This window comes from Rattus norvegicus, chromosome 17 (assembly GCF_036323735.1).
Source record: "Rattus norvegicus strain BN/NHsdMcwi chromosome 17, GRCr8, whole genome shotgun sequence".
NCBI classification, from domain to species: Eukaryota; Metazoa; Chordata; class Mammalia; order Rodentia; family Muridae; genus Rattus; species Rattus norvegicus.
Window position 1 is genome coordinate 30,237,286 of NC_086035.1, and position 19,074 is coordinate 30,256,359.

The window sequence follows — 19,074 nt, forward strand, 5'->3', positions numbered from 1 at the left end:
ACAGAGAGCCTCCTACCTCTGTCTCTCAAATGCTGGGATTAAAAGCATCAACCACTATGTCTGGATTTGTTTCCCTTCTTTTAATTCTCACACACTGATAGTGGTAGTTGACATCTGTCCTGATGGTTGCTTGCTTGCCCTTCTTTTTTTAAAAATTTTTATTAGACATATTTCTTTTTTAAAAATTTTTTATTATTATTTTTTTTATTAACTTGAGTATTTCTTATATACATTTCAAGTGTTATTCCCTTTCCCGGTTTCCGGGCAAACATCCCCCTCCCCCATCCCCTTCCTTATGGGTGTCCCCCTCCCAACCCTCCCCCCATTGCCGCCCTCCCCCCATAGTCTAGTTCACTGGGGGTTCAGTCTTAGCAGGACCCAGGGCTTCCCCTTCCACTGGTGCTCTTACTAGGATATTCATTGCTACCTATGGGGTCAGAGTCCAGGGTCAGTCCATGTATAGTATTTAGGTAGTGGCTTAGTCCCTGGAAGCTCTGGTTGCTTGACATTGTTGTACTTTTGGGGTCTCGAGCCCCTTCAAGCTCTTCCAGTTCTTTCTCTGATTCCTTCAACGGGGGACCTATTCTCAGTTCAGTGGTTTGCTGCTGGCATTCGCCTCTGTATTTGCTGTATTCTGGCTGTGTCTCTCAGGAGCGATCTACATCCGGCTCCTGTCGTTCTGCACTTCTTTGCTTCATCCATCTTGTCCAATTGGGTGGCTGTATATGTATGGGCCACCTGTGGGGCAGGCTCTGAATGGGTGTTCCTTCAGTCTCTGTTTTAATCTTTGCCTCTCCCTTCCCAGCCAAGGGTATTCTTTTTCCTCATTTAAAGAAGGAGTGAAGCATTCACATTTTGATCATCCATCTTGAGTTTCGTTTGTTCTAGGGATCTAGGGTAATTCAAGCATTTGGGCTAATAGCCACTTATCAATGAGTGCATACCATGTATGTCTTTCTGTGATTGGGTTAGCTCACTCAGGATGATATTTTCCAGTTCCAACCATTTGCCTACGAATTTCATAAACTCGTTGTTGTTGATAGCTGAGTAATATTCCATTGTGTAGATGTACCACATTTTCTGTATCCATTCCTCTGTTGAAGGGCATCTGGGTTCTTTCCATTTTCTGGCTATTATAAATAAGGCTGCAATGAACATAGTGGAGCACGTGTCTCTTTTATATGTTGAGGCATCTTTTGGGTATATGCCCAAGAGAGGTATAGCTGGATCCTCAGGCAGTTCAATGTCCAATTTTCTGAGGAACCTCCAGACTGATTTCCAGAATGGTTTTACCAGTCTGCAATCCCACCAACAATGGAGGAGTGTTCCTCTTTCTCCACATCCTCGCCAGCATCTGCTGTCACCTGAGTTTTTGATCTTAGCCATTCTCACTGGTGTGAGGTGAAATCTCAGGGTTGTTTTGATTTGCATTTCCCTTATGACTAAAGATGTTGAACATTTCTTTAGGTGTTTCTCAGCCATTCGGCATTCCTCAGCTGTGAATTCTTTGTTTAGCTCTGAACCCCATTTTTAATAGGGTTATTTGTTTCCCTGCGGTCTAACTTCTTGAGTTCTTTGTATATTTTGGATATAAGGCCTCTATCTGTTGTAGGATTGGTAAAGATCTTTTCCCAATCTGTTGGTTGCCGTTTTGTCCTAACCACAGTGTCCTTTGCCTTACAGAAGCTTTGCAGTTTTATGAGATCCCATTTGTCGATTCTTGATCTTAGAGCATAAGCCATTGGTGTTTTGTTCAGGAAATTTTTTCCAGTGCCCATGTGTTCCGGATGCTTCCCTAGTTTTTCTTCTATTAGTTTGAGTGTGTCTGGTTTGATGTGGAGGTCCTTGATCCACTTGGACTTAAGCTTTGTACAGGGTGATAAGCATGGATCGATCTGCATTCTTCTACATGTTGCCCTCCAGTTGAACCAGCACCATTTGCTGAAAATGCTATCTTTTTTCCATTGGATGGTTTTGGCTCCTTTGTCAAAAATCAAGTGACCATAGGTGTGTGGGTTCATTTCTGGGTCTTCAATTCTATTCCATTGGTCTATCTGTCTGTCTCTGTACCAATACCATGCAGTTTTTATCACTATTGCTCTGTAATACTGCTTGAGTTCAGGGATAGTGATTCCCCCTGAAGTCCTTTTATTGTTGAGGATAGCTTTAGCTATCCTGGGTTTTTTGTTATTCCAGATGAATTTGCAAATTGTTCTGTCTAACTCTTTGAAGAATTGGATTGGTATTTTGATGGGGATTGCATTGAATCTGTAGATTGCTTTTGGTAAAATGGCCATTTTTACTAAATTAATCCTGGCAATCCATGAGCATGGGAGATCTTTCCATCTTCTGAGGTCTTCTTCAATTTCTTTCCTCAGTGTCTTGAAGTTCTTATTGTACAGATCTTTTACTTGCTTGGTTAAAGTCACACCGAGGTACTTTATATTATTTGGGTCTATTATGAAGGGTGTCGTTTCCCTAATTTCTTTCTCGGCTTGTTTCTCTTTTGTATAGAGGAAGGCAACTGATTTATTTGAGTTAATTTTATACCCAGCCACTTTGCTGAAGTTGTTTATCAGCTTTAGTAGTTCTCTGGTGGAACTTTTGGGATCACTTAAATATACTATCATGTCATCTGCAAATAGTGATATTTTGACCTCTTCTTTTCCGATCTGTATCCCCTTGATCTCCTTTTGTTGTCTGATTGCTCTGGCTAGAACTTCAAGAACTATATTGAATAAGTAGGGAGAGAGTGGGCAGCCTTGTCTAGTCCCTGATTTTAGTGGGATTGCTTCAAGTTTCTCTCCATTTAGTTTAATGTTAGCAACTGGTTTGCTGTATATGGCTTTTACTATGTTTAGGTATGGGCCTTGAATTCCTATTCTTTCTAGGACTTTTATCATGAAGGGGTGTTGAATTTTGTCAAATGCTTTCTCAGCATCTAATGAAATGATCATGTGGTTCTGTTCTTTCAGTTTGTTTATATAATGGATCACGTTGATGGTTTTCCGTATATTAAACCATCCCTGCATGCCTGGGATGAAGCCTACTTGATCATGGTGGATGATTGTTTTGATGTGCTCTTGAATTCGGTTTGCCAGAATTTTATTGAGTATTTTTGCATCGATATTCATAAGGGAAATTGGTCTGAAGTTCTCTTTCTTTGTTGTGTCTTTGTGTGGTTTAGGTATAAGAGTAATTGTGGCTTCGTAGAAGGAATTCGGTAGTGCTCCATCTGTTTCAATTTTGTGGAATAGTTTGGATAATATTGGTATGAGGTCTTCTATGAAGGTTTGATAGAATTCTGCACTAAACCCGTCTGGACCTGGGCTCTTTTTGGTTGGGAGACCTTTAATGACTGCTTCGATTTCCTTAGGAGTTATGGGGTTGTTTAACTGGTTTATCTGTTCCTGATTTACCTTCGATACCTGGTATCTGTCTAGGAAATTGTCCATTTCCTGAAGATTTTCAAGTTTTGTTGAATATAGGTTTTTATAGTAAGATCTGATGATTTTTTGAATTTCCTCTGAATCTGTAGTTATGTCTCCCTTTTCATTTCTGATTTTGTTAATTTGGACGCACTCTCTGTGTCCTCTCGTTAGTCTGGCTAAGGGTTTATCTATCCTGTTGATTTTCTCAAAGAACCAACTTTTGGTTCTGTTGATTCTTTCTATGGTCCTTTTTGTTTCTACTTGGTTGATTTCAGCTCTGAGTTTGATTATTTCCTGCCTTCTACTCCTCCTGGGTGTATTTGCTTCTTTTTGTTCTAGAGCTTTTAGGTGTGCTGTCAAGCTGCTGACATATGCTCTTTCCTGTTTCTTTCTGCAGGCACTCAGCGCTATGAGTTTTCCTCTTAGCACAGCTTTCATTGTGTCCCATAAGTTTGGGTATGTTGTATCTTCATTTTCATTAAATTCTAAAAAGTTTTTAATTTCTTTCTTTATTTCTTCCTTGACCAGGTTATCATTGAGTAGAGCATTGTTCAATTTCCACGTATATGTGGGCATTCTTCCCTTATTGTTATTGAAGACCAGTTTTAGGCCGTGGTGGTCCGATAGCACGTATGGGATTATTTCTATCTTTCTGTACCTGTTGAGGCCCGTTTTTTGACCAATTATATGGTCAATTTTGGAGAAAGTACCATGAGGAGCTGAGAAGAAGGTATATCCTTTTGCTTTAGGATAGAATGTTCTATAAATATCCGTTAAGTCCATTTGGCTCATGACTTCTCTTAGTCTGTCGACATCACTGTTTAATTTCTGTTTCCATGATCTGTCCATTGATGAGAGTGGTGTGTTGAAATCTCCCACTATTATTGTGTGAGGTGCAATGTGTGCTTTGAGCTTTAGTAAGGTTTCTTTTACATATGTAGGTGCCCTTGTATTTGGGGCATAGATATTTAGGATTGAGCGTTCATCTTGGTGGATTTTTCCTTTGATGAATATGAAGTGTCCTTCCTTATCTTTTTTGATGACTTTTAGTTGGAAATTGATTTTATTTGATATTAGAATGGCTACTCCAGCTTGCTTCTTCTGACCATTTGCTTGGAAAGTTGTTTTCCAGCCTTTCACTCTGAGGTAGTGTCTGTCTTTGTCTCTTAGGTGTGTTTCCTGTAGGCAGCAGAATGCAGGGTCCTCGTTGTGTATCCAGTTTGTTAATCTATGTCTTTTTATTGGGGAGTTGAGGCCATTGATATTGAGAGATATTAAGGAATAGTGATTATTGCTTCCCGTTATATTCATATTTGGATGTGAGGTTATGTTTGTGTGCTTTCATTCTCTTTGTTTTGTTGCCAAGACGATTAGTTTCTTGCTTCTTCTAGGGTATAGCTTGCCTCCTTATGTTGGGCTTTACCATTTATTATCCTTTGTAGTGCTGGATTTGTGGAAAGATATTGTGTAAATTTGGTTTTGTCATGGAATATCTTGGTTTCTCCATCAATGTTAATTGAGAGTTTTGCTGGATACAGTAACCTGGGCTGGCATTTGTGTTCTCTTAGGGTCTGTATAACATCAGTCCAGGATCTTCTGGCCTTCATAGTTTCTGGCGAGAAGTCTGGTGTGATTCTGATAGGTCTCCCTTTATATGTTACTTGACCTTTTTCCCTTACTGCTTTCAATATTCTTTCTTTATTTTGTGCATTTGGTGTTTTGACAATTATGTGACGGGAGGTGTTTCTTTTCTGGTCCAATCTATTTGGAGTTCTGTAGGCTTCTTGTATGTCTATGGGTATCTCTTTTTTTAGGTTAGGGAAGTTTTCTTCTATGATTTTGTTGAAGATATTTACTGGTCCTTTGAGCTGGGAGTCTTCACTCTCTTCTATACCTATTATCCTTAGGTTTGATCTTCTCATTGAGTCCTGGATTTCCTGTATGTTTTGGACCAGTAGCTTTTTCCGCTTTACATTATCTTTGACAGTTGAGTCAATGATTTCTATGGAATCTTCTGCTCCTGAGATTCTCTCTTCCATCTCTTGTATTCTGTTGGTGAAGCTTGTATCTACAGCTCCTTGTCTCTTCTTTTGGTTTTCTATATCCAGGGTTGTTTCCGTGTGTTCTTTCTTGATTGCTTCTATTTCCATTTTTAATTCCTTCAACTGTTTGATTGTGTTTTCCTGGAATTCTTTCAGGGATTTTTGTGTCTCCTCTCTATGGGCTTCTACTTGTTTATTTATGTTTTCCTGGAATTCTTTCAGGGATTTTTGTGTCTCCTCTCTATGGGCTTCTACTTGTTTATTTATGTTTTCCTGGAATTCTTTCAGGGATTTTTGCGATTCTTTCAGGCATTTTTGCGATTCCTCTCTGTAGGCTTCTACTTGTTCTCTAAGGGAGTTCTTCACGTCTTTCTTGAAGTCCTCCAGCATCATGATCAAAAATGATTTTGGAACTAGATCTTGCTTTTCTGTTGTGTTTGGTATTCCATGTTTGTTTTGATGGGAGAATTGGGCTCCGATGGTGCCATGTAGTCTTGGTTTCTGTTGCTTGGGTTCCTGCGCTTGCCTCTCGCCATCAGATTATCTCTAGTGTTACCTTGTTCTGCTATTTCTGACAGTGGCTAGACTGTCCTATAAGCCTGTGTGTCAGGAGTGTTGTAGACCTGTTTTCCTCTCTTTCAGTCAGTTATGGGGACAGAGTGTTCTGCTTTCCGGCGTGTGGTTTTTCCTCTCTACAGGTCTTCAGCTGTTCCTGTGGGCCTGTGTCTTGAGTTCACCAGGCAGCTTTCTTGCAGCAGAAAAGTTGGTCTTACCTGTGGTCCCGGGGCTCAAGTTTGCTCGTGGGGTGCTGCCCACGGGCTCTCTGCAGCGGCAGCAACCAGGAAGACCTGTGCCGCCGTTTCCGGGAGCTTCAGTGCACCAGGGTTCCAGATGGTCTTTGGCTTTTTCCTCTGGCGTCCGAGATGTGTGTGCAGAGAGCAGTCTCTTCTGGTTTCCCAGGCTTGTCTGCCTCTCTGAAGGTTCAGCTCTCCCTCCCACGGGATTTGGGTGCAGAGAACTGTTTATTCGGTCTGTTTCCTTCTGGTTCTGGTGGTGTCTCAGGCACAGGGGTCCTGCCGCTCCTGGGCCCTCCCCCACGGGAGCCCAGAGGCCTTATACAGTTTCCTCTTGGGCCAGGGATGTGGGCAGGGGTGAGCAGAGTTGGTGGTCTCTTCCGCTCTGCAGCCTCAGGAGTGCCCACCTGACCAGGCGGTTGGGTCTCTCTCTCACAGGGTCTGGGGGCAGAGAGCTGCCTAGACATATTTCTTTACTTACATTTCAAACGTTATTTCCCTTCGCGGTTTCCTGTCTATAAGCCCCCATCCCCTCCCCTCCCCCTCCCCCATATGGGTATTGCCCCTATACATCCCCCTTAGTATACCCCCCCATATTCCCCTGCACTGAGGGTTCAACCTTGGCAGGACCAAGGGCTTTCCCTTCCCCTGGTGCCCCAACAAGGCTATTCTCTGCTACATATGCAGTTGGAGCCCTGGGTCAGTTCATGTATAGTCTTTCAGTAGTGGTTTAGTCCCTGGAAGCTCTGGTTGGTTGCCATTGTTGTTTTTGTGGGATTGCAAGCTCCTTCAACTTTTTCAATACTTCCTCTAATTCCCCCCAAGAGGGTTCTGTTCTCAGTTCAGTGGTTTGCTGCTAGCATTGATCTCTGTATTGGACATGCTCTGGATGTGTCTCTCAGGAGAAATCTATGTCTGGTCCCTTTCAGCATGCATTTTCTATCTTCATCAATCTTATCTAGTTTTGGTGACTGTATATCTATGGGCCACATGTGTGTCAGGCTCTGAATGGCCGTTCCTTGAGTCACTGCTCTAAACTTTGCTTCCATATCCCCTCCTATGGATATTTTTCCCCCTTTTAAGAAGGAGTGGGAGCATCCGCATTTTGGTCATCCTTCTTGAGCTTCCTGTGGTCTGTGGATTGCATCTTGGGTAATTCGAGCATTTTGACTAATATCCATTTATCAATGAGTACATACCATGTGTGTTTTTCTGTGATTGAGTAACCTAACTCAGGACGATATTTTCTAGTTCATTCCATTTGCCTATGAATTTCATGAAGTCATTGTTTTTGATAGCTGAGTAGTACTCCATTGTGTAGATGTACCACATTTTCTGTATCCATTCCTTTGTTGAAGGGCATCTGGGTTCTTTCTAGCTTCTGGCTATTATAAATAAGGCTGCTATGAACATAGTGGAGAACATAGTGGAGCATGTGTCTTTGTTATATGTTGGGGCATCTTTTGGGTATATGCCCAGGAGAGGTATAGCTGGGTTCTCGGGTAGTAGAATGTCTAATTTTCTGAGGAACCTCCAGGCTGATTTCCAGAGTGGTTGTACCAGTTTTCAATCCCACCAACAATGAGTTTTCTTATTGTTACCTTTGCCTGTATAAGTCTATTGACCAGATTCTCTTTTTGAATCTGTTATGCTTATATTTTTACTAGCTGTGTATTTTGCCATAAATCAGTATCTCATCTTCCCCAACTTGAAAAGAAGATGCTCAATATAGCCAGATTTCTTTTTTTAAACCTTTTCCTTATAACTAACCTGTATTTTAAGAAACTTTTAATCTGAGATTGTAAGTTGTGAGTTGAGCCTTTTAAAGACATCCTTCAAGTTCTACACAGAGGTAGAAATCCATGACCTCAGGGTTGGGACAGATTTTTATCGGCAATCCACACCGGCCTTTGTTGGCACACTCACAGTAACCATCGGTGTAGGCCTGTGCCTACCTTTCACATATTTAATGATGCTGCTTGAGGATCTAGGAAACTGCTATCCCATTCAACCAGGCCAACCATTCTTCAGTCTTTGGAACCTAACACACCTTCATGCCTTTCTTTTTTGTTTTCTTTTCTTTTCTGCCATTATTTCTTTGACTGAAAGAACTTACTTTTCATTTTTGTTTCCTAAATATTGTTATTTTAAATCTTTTTTATTTTAGTTCTTTTTGAAGAAGAACCATTCTATATACAATCTTTCAAGAATGTGGGAATCTTTGGATACCATGCCATTCTGTGAATATGCCAGAAGTTATTTTGTATTCTTCCTCTAATAAACATTTAAATCATCTCTAGGTTATTCTGGCTTTCTGTTGTGCTTAAATGATCATTTCTTTTGGACTTGAGTTAAGGAGAACATTTCCAGGTTTGATAAGTTCTGTAGCTATGCATAAATAGTTCTAAGTATTTCCCAGAGGTGTTGGTGCCAATTTAAACTCTCCCGGAAATGATAAGAGATTCTGTGATTAACACCTCTGTACCATCTGGTCAATCTGGTCAATAAAGCTATACAGACAAAGGAACCGATAAGAAAGCTTAGCAAACACAAATTGGGAATGATCATGAGAAATATTTTCATTTAAAAGAGGGTCAAAAAATTATCCTGGTTTTGTCTCCACTGACACTTTTTTGACACTAACGAGGCTTAGATTTTCTCCATGTGTTTACTCTCATCTTGCAATGACCATGTATTTTACCTATTGTTCTTTTTTTATCTGTTATTAGTTTGGAATTCTTTGAATATTGATATTATCAATTATATGGATTCTAAATGTGTTTTTATTTGTAAAAAATATCACACAAATATATTTTTATGAAAGAGTTTTTAATTTTAACAATCATGGTGGTTATAACTAGTGTTATAGCTCACACCTATAATCCTAGCACTTTAGAGACCTATGTAGGAAGATTACCCTGAGTTCATAGCCAGTTTCAGCTACACGATGAGTTCTAGGCCAAGCGGGCTACAGCGTGAGATGCTCTCTCAAAAGAAAAAAAGGCAGTAGTAATAATAATAATAATAACAATAAAATGGCTAATTTTGGCAGTACATCGAGCTCCGTAGAGACAGCGCCAGGGCAAGCAAGAGCTGAACCGGCACTGGGCGACTCTGTGCCTCGCGGACTCGCTGAGGAAAATCCAGTAAACATGGGCAAAGGAGATCCTAAGAAGCCGAGAGGCAAAATGTCCTCATATGCATTCTTTGTGCAAACCTGCTGGGAGGAGCACAAGAAGAATCACGTGGATGCTTCTGTCATCTTCTCAGAGTTCTCCAAGAAGTGCTCAGGGAGGTGGAAGACCATGTCTGCTAAAAAAAAGGGGGAAATTTGAAGATAAGGCAAAGACTGACAAGGCTCGTTATGAAAGAGAAATGGAAGCCTACATCCCTCCCAAAGGGGAGACCAAAGAGAAGTTCAAGGACCCCAATGACCCCAAGAGGCCTCCGTCGGCCTTCTTCTTGTTCTGTTCTGAGTAGCGCCCAAAAATCAAAGGCGAGCATCCTGGCTTATCCATTGGTGATGTTGCAAAGAAACGAGGAGAGATGTGGAACAACGCTGCCGCGGATGACAAGCAGCCCTATGGGAAGATGGCCGCCAAGCTGAAGGAGAAGTACGAGAAGGATATTGCTGCCTACAGAGCTAAAGGGAAACCTGATGCACTGAGAAAGGGGGTTATCAAGGCTGAAAAGAGCAAGTAAAAGAAGGACGAGGAAGACCGTAAGGAAAATGAAGAGGATGAAGAAGAGGAAGGTGAAGGTGAAAAAGATGACTATGAATAAGTTGGTTCCACCGTAGTTTTTTTCTTGTCTACAAAAGCATTTATCGCCCCTGTACATAACTCACTCCTTTTAAAGAAAAAAAAAATGAAATGTAAGGCTGTGTAAGATTTGTTTTTAAACTGTCCTGTGCCTTTTTTGTATAGTTAACACACTACCAAATGTGTCTTTAGATAGCCCTGTCCTGGTCGTGTTCTCAATAGCCACTAACCTTGCCTGGTACAGTCTGGGGGTTGTCAATTGGCATGGAAATTTAAAGCAGGTTCTTGTTGGTGCACAGCACAAATTATTTATATATGGGGACAGTAGTTTGGTTTTTGGTTTTTGGGTTTTTTTTTTGTTTTGTTTTGTTTTGTTTTTCCTTTGGTTTTATTTGGGTTTTTTTTTCTTTCATCTTCAGTTGTCTCTGATGCAGCTTATATGAAGATAATTGTTCTGTTAACTGAATACTGCTCTGAAATTGAAAAAGTAATCAAGGCTGTTTTGTTGACATTCAATGCTTCTAAGTAAATACAGGTTGTTTTTTTTTTAAAATCTTGATTGTCAGCTTGATTGGATTGAGACGCACCAAAGAGAGTACTGAAGCACACCTTCTCGCTGTGTCCAAGAGAGTATCTCCAAGGGTTACTAGATCCTGAGGGCTCTGATCTAAGTAATGTTTAATCTAGTCATAGGCTCTTCGCGGAAGCCAGATAGCCACAGACCAAACACTCTGAAACCTGGGAACAAAATAAGTCCTTTCTCTTTTACATTCTTCCTGTCAGATTTTTGTTCCAATAAACAAAGTTTGACTAACACAAGGATCAGCATCTTATGTCATTTTTCTGTTGGTTAGCGCCGTAAGTTCATAGAGCTGGCTAGCAAGTGCACCATGGAAATCACTTGGTTTGGCCGTGTCTGCATCTCACATGCTATACTAGGCTCCCTTTTCCAAAGGCACAAAGTGAAAATAGAAGCCCCTTCCTGACTCCACTTTTGCAGTGATAACCGTAGTTAAGATTTAGGGTAGAATATCCAGCACTTTTTGCCATGTTCTTGTTAATGATCTTTTTTTTTTTTTTTTTTTTTTTTTTTTTTTTTTTTTGGTTCTTTTTTTCGGAGCTGGGGACCGAACCCAGGGCCTTGCGCTTCCTAGGTAAGCGCTCTACCACTGAGCTAAATCCCCAGCCCCGATCTCTCTTTTTTTTTTAATGAAGATAATCCATCACAACTACTTCAGAACTTACATTTCTTTTTGTGGGACAGTATCTCCTTATAAAGCTCTGGCTGACCTGGAACTTACTATAGACCAAACCAGCCTCAATCAAACTCACAGAGACCCACCCAGTTCTGCCCCCTGAGTCTTGGGATTAAAGGAGCACACGCACCACCACCAGCAGCTAGAATGAGTATTTCTCATTTGGCACTATAAGATGAATCACTGATACAGGTTAGGGGTTCCAAAGCAGAGAGTAAGTTTGGTGTACAATAGTGATTTTAGGATCAACACTCTAAAAAGAAAGGGTGAGGAAGTAAGTTGCAAGAAGAGGAGCTTTGCTCATGGCCCAATAGTGTCTGTCTAGGGTTTATGTTGCTTGGTACTGTTACTCTATACCAAGCTCAAATGGTTCTGTCCTTACGACCACTCCTTGCAGAGTTACAGATGTGAACTGGCCTGAGCAAGTTAGGTTGAGACCGATGTTTCTGGCACCTCTGTTTTGTGCTATGATAACTGAATATCAAAGACTGGATAATTTCTGATGAGCACCAAAATGGTTTTGTACTTTTAGACTGGGAAGTTCCAGGGTGAGGGACTACATCCTATTGCTGTGTTTCACCCATGAAGACAGAAAGAAAACATAAAGGTGGAAGAAAACAGGAGCACCGTTTCAAACAACATTTATCCATACAAAGAGTGGCCACATCAAGGCAGAAGTACTTCCTTTCTAGCCCCAGTTTCCCACTTGGTTTCTCAGGGATTGAGCTTTCAACTAGATGCTTTGGGGAGGGGCATATTCAAACCATAACAGCAGCTTCTGTGTCTGCCTTGATCCACTTTGTGCTTTAAGTCTTCCCGTTTTATTCCTTTTGTCCTTAGTGTGTGTTCTCTGAATGGTGTCTACAATTATCAAAGTAGTTCTTAAATCCACCGTAACTCCTTCCTTCCTTCCTTCCTTCCTTCCTTCCTTCCTTCCTTCCTTCCTTCCTTTCTCCCTTTCTTTCTTCCCTTCTTTAAGATTTATTTCTTTCAGATGTATTTGTCTGCTTGTCTGTCTGCACACCAGAAGAGGGATTGGATCCCATTATATTGTCAGCTGCTATGTGGGTGTAGGAAATTGAACTCAGGACCCCTGAAAAAATACCTTAACCATCTATCTAACCCAACTTCTGCCTTTCTTAACTATAAAATGGGGGCACTATAATTCATTTAAATTTTGTGGCAATAGTAATATACAATATGGTTCCAAATTTAAAGCAGCTTCCTGATTAGTAAATCATAGTTGCTCTCTATGATGGTTTGTATATCCTTGGCCCAGGGTGTGGCACTTTTAGGAGGTGTGACCTTGTTGGAGTGGGTATGTCACCCTGGGCCTGGACTTAAGACCCTCATCCTAGCTGCCTAGAAGCCAGTATTCTGCTAGCAGCCTTCAGATGAAAATGTAGAACTCTCAGCTCTCTGCCTGGATGCTGCCATGTTCCTGCCTTGATGATAATGGACTGAACCTCTGAACCTGTGAACCGGCCCTGATTAAATGTCCTTATAAGAGTTGTCTTGGTCATGATGTCTGTTCACAGCAATAAAACCCGAACTAAGACACTGTTTTAACATTTATTCAAGAATATTTGACAAATAAGGATTTTTAAATTTCCTGCTTTTACTTGTATAAAAATGCTTCAAATCTTTATGCACATTGCTGCTCACACATGACTCAAAAGTCTCTAACAGAGTATTTCATAGCGCACTGAGCAGAACAAAGGTGCTATTCATTGTTTTAAAACCCATTTTAACCTTGTTATCAATGTATGATACAGAGATAATTTTTCATTAGATTATTTTCTATGTAGCGATAGGGGAAGAGGGGTACTTTGTTTTTGAAAAACATGTGGAAAATCCATTAAATATTGTCTTAGTCAAGGTTCGCATTCCTGCACAATACATCATAGCCAAGAAGCAAGTTGGGGAGAAAAGGGTTTATTCAGCTTACACATTTACATTGCTGTTCATCACAAAAAGAAGTCAGGACAGGAACTCACACAGGGCAGGAACCTGGAGGCAGGAACTGATGCGGAGGCCATGGAGGGATCTTACTTACTGGCTTGCTTCCCCTGGCTTGCTTAACTTGCTTTCTTATAGAACCCAGGACTACCAGCCCAGGGATGGCACCATCCACAATGGGCTGGGACTTCCTTCTTGATCACTAATAGAGAAAATGCCTTACAGCTGGATCTCATGGAGGCATTTTCTCAAGGGAAGCTCCTTTCTCTATGATAATTTTAGCTGATGTCAAGTTGACACACAAAACCAGCCAGTACAACTATTACACTAACACTTCAGTTGTGGATTTTTTTTTTTTTGAGAAAGGATATCAGTATGTAGTTTAAGTCAGTCTTAAACTCATGATTCTTTTAGCCTCTGGAATACTGGGAATATGGGTGTGTATCACTATGCCCAGCTGTGATGGTTATTTCTTCATATTTTTAAAAATATTATTTTTATATGTATGTGTGTGCCTGCACGAGTTTATGAGCACCATATATATATATGTATATATATGTGTGTGTGTATATATATATATATATATATATATATATATATATATATATATGTATGTGCAGGAGCACATGCAGGTCAGATAAGGCATCAGGTCCCTGGAACTAGAGTTACAGGCATTGTGAGCTGCCTGATGTGGGTGCTGGGATCTGAATTTAGGTTCTCTGCAAACAGTAAACATGCTTAACCCCTGGGCAATCTCTACATCCCTATTTCTTTCTATTCTGAAATATCTGTTTTATGAGTTTCAGTTATAGTGTAAGAATATTAGTTGGTTCAGCCATCTCTTAGGTGGAAAATCATAAAATGCTAATGAATATTTTATTTCCTTTGGTGTTCCTTATATCTTGTAGAGCTCTTTACTTCATTTATGACAACTTTGTAGACCCAGAAATTCAGCAGGCTTATTCCTATTCCAGAACCCATTCTGTTTTCTGAGCCTCTGCCCAGAGCCCTCTTTTTTGCCATGGTTCACCCCTCTGGCACTCAGGTTTATCTCAAGAACCCATTTTCAGGAATCATCCAGTCTGAAGTAGCCTCTGACTCCTGATTTACAAGCATCCCTTGCCCTGTTTCCTTTCCCTTTCCCTAGTTAAGCCTCGATGTATATACCTTCTTCCTTTTTATTTAAGTTTTTAGGTTAGTATACAAAAGAATGGATCTTATGATTCCATTTTCACACTTCTATCATCATCCTTCTATCCTTCCATCACGACCCCACCTGCCCTGTTGTTGTGTTTTATTAAAAAAAAAAAAGGAGGCCAGGATATGTTTCCTAGAGCCAGGTATGAGGTGGGAGGGGCCCCAGCAGGCCCATGCTGAGGCATCCTTTCCCCCTGAGGTACAAGCCATACAATGGATATAGTATGGAATAGAGTTGATTTAGGGCATAGGAAGGGAGTAGAGACTGTGGGGGTGGGGGAGAGGAGAGCCTGGCCAGGAACACGTGGAGAGAGGGGGAGAAGAGAGAGAGAATAAGAATGGGGAAGGGGGGCAAACAGCCCCTTTTATAGTAAGCCAGGGCTACTGGGTTGTTGCCAGGTAACTGTGGGGCAGGACCTAGAAGGAATTCTAACACCTGTGAAATTCTCTCTTTTACTTTAACCATTGGCCACCGAATTCGATATGAGTGGTAAAACTCCTATCAGGGATTTTGGTTGGTAGCTCTTTCCCTAACATCTGACAATACTTAGCATGCTAGTCATATAATATATATCATTTTTATTAATTTCAGCATTGTGAGCCCATAATTTAACTTCTTTGACAAGAAGATTTAGATTATTAAGTGGATTTATCCAAATCTTAACTGTTATCAACTATATTTAGACCCCAAAAGATCTATGTCCACTATAGTGTTACCCCTGTTTCAAACATAAGACATATCTACATTACATCCCTAATTTAGGATTTAAGTGTATCCAACAGACAGTGACTGAATCTATACATTAAATAATTCTCCTTATGAAAATTTTAGGGCCAACAAGATGCCTCAGCAGGTAAAGGATTTGCCTCATGAGCCTTATGGCTTGAGTTTTATAGCCAGATCCCACAGTGGAAAAGGAGAATCAACTCCTGAAAGGTAGCTCTGACCTCACACATGAGCCATGGCATGAATGTTCCTCCACCCCCACTAATAATGTTAACAGTGATGATTTTAAAAGAAAACTTTAGACATTTGGTTCATGTCCACAGTTGTTAACAAACATTTAATTTAATAGAATAAGAGTGTCTTTCCTGCACTAGAGAAAAAAGCTGTGTCTTTGTAGGATGTTTCTTTCTGTTTTGGAAAGAAATCCCTGCCAGAATTCTCCATCATGGTGACGCTGTGTTCTCTGTCAGAAAGTGGGGGCTCTGGTTTCCTGTGTTTTCTAGGCTTTGGAGATTTGTTTAAGATCTGTGTTTTTGGAGGGAACATTTCCATGGTTACAGTTTTCCCTTCTTTCACCCTTAAAAAAAACAAGAGCTAGTGGAATGCCCCAGTTCCCAGATCACCACTACACAGATGTCTTTCTATCTGCCTACACATGAAATTTTGGGCCAAGTTCTATTTCTACGAGTTTATTCCCTCCAATGATTCTTTGAAATGAAGCAAGGCTTAGATTGGCAAATTAAACAGGGAATGGTCTATGTTATATAAATAGCCTGAACTCATGTAGGATGGATTTAGAGGTATGGTATATGAAGGGAGATATTGTTTGGGGAGCAGAAATAAATTATAGCTCCAGGTAGCAAACACAAATGTGTGGAGAATTAATTGTGTATTTAGAAGAACTATATTGTGTTTAAAAATAGCACTCAACATTTTACATGTAAAGCTTCATGTTGGACTGTTAAAATAAGCCTGCACACTTTTACTCGGATGGACCAGTAAAACTCACTGTTTCTTATATTCCTGTGTCACTTATTGCTGCTCTCCCAAATCTGGTTCAATAATGTGCACAGTAAAATCCATACATTTCTTTCATGAGCACTGCATAGATATTCTTGAGTTACACTCATGAATTAATGTCAAAGTGTATTATGAGTAAGGGATAACAAATATTTGCATGGGAAGGAGTGACCAAAGAAATAATTTTCAAAATATCTGTCAGTCATCTATCTGTCTATCTGTCTGTCTGTCTATCCATCCATCTATCTATCTCTATTGATAAATAGATCAATATAGATATATCTATGTATAGATATACATTCCTTAAAGCAATAGTAAATGGGGGAGAATGGCATCCAGGTAGCTTTGGCTGCCTGGATGCACTTGCCTTACCCTCCCAATTGCTGGGATTAAAAGCATGCAGCTTTATGCCCAGCCTTGGCTCATGTTTTGAGGGAATATGGTCCATCTCCCAAAGGACTGGGAGGAGGGGATGGAGTGCAAACTGTGATATAAAGTAAATAAATTCATTAATTAAAAAAAAGAATTAGGTCAAGTTGCATAGCAATAGTTTTTCCTGACCTCTCAAGAGTTTAGGATTGGAGCTGCCTGCATCTATGAAACTAAAATATCCTATTCATTAGCCCATAAAACTATCACTGGTCTTTTTATTTAAAAAAATGTTTTTCCTTACTGAGTTTGTTGAAGTGGAATACATGTCTAATTAAGATAGTGCTACTATACCTTTCAAAGGATCCTAATTAAGGAGCTTACGTTCCCTAAAGGATCAATGTGACAAATGACAAATGACAGCAGCAAGCTGCTGCTGTCAAAGTTGCAGAATCATAAATGCAGCCGGTGGCTCGCTGGAGTAAATATTTTTGAAGTCCAAACATCTACACATAACTTTCCCTCTAAGTACCTGTCCTATTTACTAGCCCAAGGACACAATATCACATTTTCATAATAAGCATATATAGAGCAGAAAATCCACGTGGATTTTTTTCCTTATGGCCACTGTGATAATAAGCAAGCTTTAACTGCCAGGCAGAAACAGGAGATCATTCTGTCACTGAGACACAACTTTAGATTTCATTGGAGACCTTAAAGATACAGCATTAAAATGCCCAGCCCTTGACAGTCTTCACGGTTTGGGTGTGAAATGTCTCCCAAAGGTTCCTACGGTTGAATACTTGATCCCCAGCTGGTGGGGAGGTTTGGGATATGTAGAAATGGAGCCTTACTGGAGAAAGTAGGCCTCTGGGGATAGCCCTGGAGGTTTGCAGCTTGGTCCTGCTTTCTATCTGGTCTCCACTTCCTAGTCAGCAAAGACATGAAGAGGTGGAAAATTGTAGCCACACCCTCTCACAACTGTGGAAATGCTTGCCTCCGTACCTTCCCCTTCCCCTAGCCACTCTTCCTCCATTTCTCTTCAGAAAAAGAGAGGTCTCCCATGGATATCAACCTGCCGTGGCATATCAATGTCCAGTAAGTCTAGGTGGATCTTCTCCTATGGAGGCTAGATGAGGCCGCCTGATAGGAGGAAAGGGTCCCAGGGGGGCAGACAACAGAGTCAGAGACAGCTCCTGCTACTGCTGTTAGTAGTCCCACTTGAGGACCAAGCTAGACAACTGTAACATGTGGGCAGAGGTCCTAATGACTTATTTCTTATTTGTCAATATGTAATACCCACCGTGCCCACACCCCAGCTTTTGTTTTGTTTTCTGAGACAAGGTCTTGCTATGTAGCCTTGCAGATATACCACACTGGCTTGGAACTTATAGAAATCTGCCTGCCACAGCCTCCCATGGCTGGGGTTAAACGCTACCATAGACATTGGGGTTTAACAATCTCCTGATGGAGACCATAAGTAATGTAGGCATTCTAAGCTGTTATGCAACTGGAATATGTCTCATCTCTTTCCATTGATGTGGTCCACAGAATGAAATACTGGGCAGTTACCTCCAAAGCCCTTTGATTTATTGTATTCCTGTTTTCCCTTCTCCTCATCTCCTTGCTTGTGATTCTCTCATGGCATCCTTCCTCCCCAGGAATGACCAACTTCACTTTAGGACCAAATGATCACCAATGTCTGGGCTGAAGAGCTATTCTCATATTTCATAAAACCGAGAGTGCTATTTTTAAAGGAGGACATTGTATGGCACACATATATGGGATAAGCTTTTTGAGCATGGAACCAACACAGTAATCCAGTAAATGTCACTTGAAGATTAACTTTTTAGACAACTTTTGAAGCCTCTCAAAGCATTTAGTACTTAATTTTACAAGTGGCCTTCTGTATGCTAGCAAACTATCAATGAGGTATATCTTTTGTCTTTCCTTTTTTAAAATTTTTATTCTATTTACATATTTCCTTATGCCTTACATTGATCTTAGGAATTTTGTCTCTGCCCCTTGAGAGCTGAGGTTGCTGGTGTGTGGCACCAGGCTTGGCTGATAATTCCACTTTTTGAGAGGTCATTTTGTTAGGGTTCTGGCCTTTGCCTTGTAGCCTGGTTCCGGATCTTCCTTGCCCTGTAGTTAGGGGGGACAATTGCTTGCAGGGACGGTGCAGTTGTGGTTGAATCTGCCTGCCTTGCTGCACAGGCTTGTGTGTGGAGAGCTAGCTATGCCCCCTTCTGCCTCCCTTGCCAGGATCTGCATCCGCATTTGCAGAGGAGTGGCACATGCTGGGGCAGGGTCGTAAGGGAGAGGGAAGAGGTCTTCATGGTGAGCTGACTGGGACAGGACTGCTGGTTTATGACTCTTCAGTGACTCTGTTTCCTTAACCTGCAAAACCACCAGGGTGGAAGGTAGAAAAGGTCTCCGCCAAGGAGGGGTCTCTCTACCAGATGCTGCTAGACAGTGAGGTATGGGATCTGCTCAGGGTGTCCAAGGTTTCCATACT

General features: G+C 40.9%; 1 pseudogene across 1 annotated transcript; it reads left to right on the plus strand.

Annotated features, from left to right (window-relative positions):
* Positions 1-8,970: 8,970 nt before the first annotated feature.
* On the plus strand, positions 8,971-10,850 carry Hmgb1-ps2 (high mobility group box 1, pseudogene 2; annotated as a pseudogene). The gene has a single exon (NR_024023.1). The product of NR_024023.1 is annotated as a high mobility group box 1, pseudogene 2 (transcript).
* Positions 10,851-19,074: the final 8,224 nt, after the last annotated feature.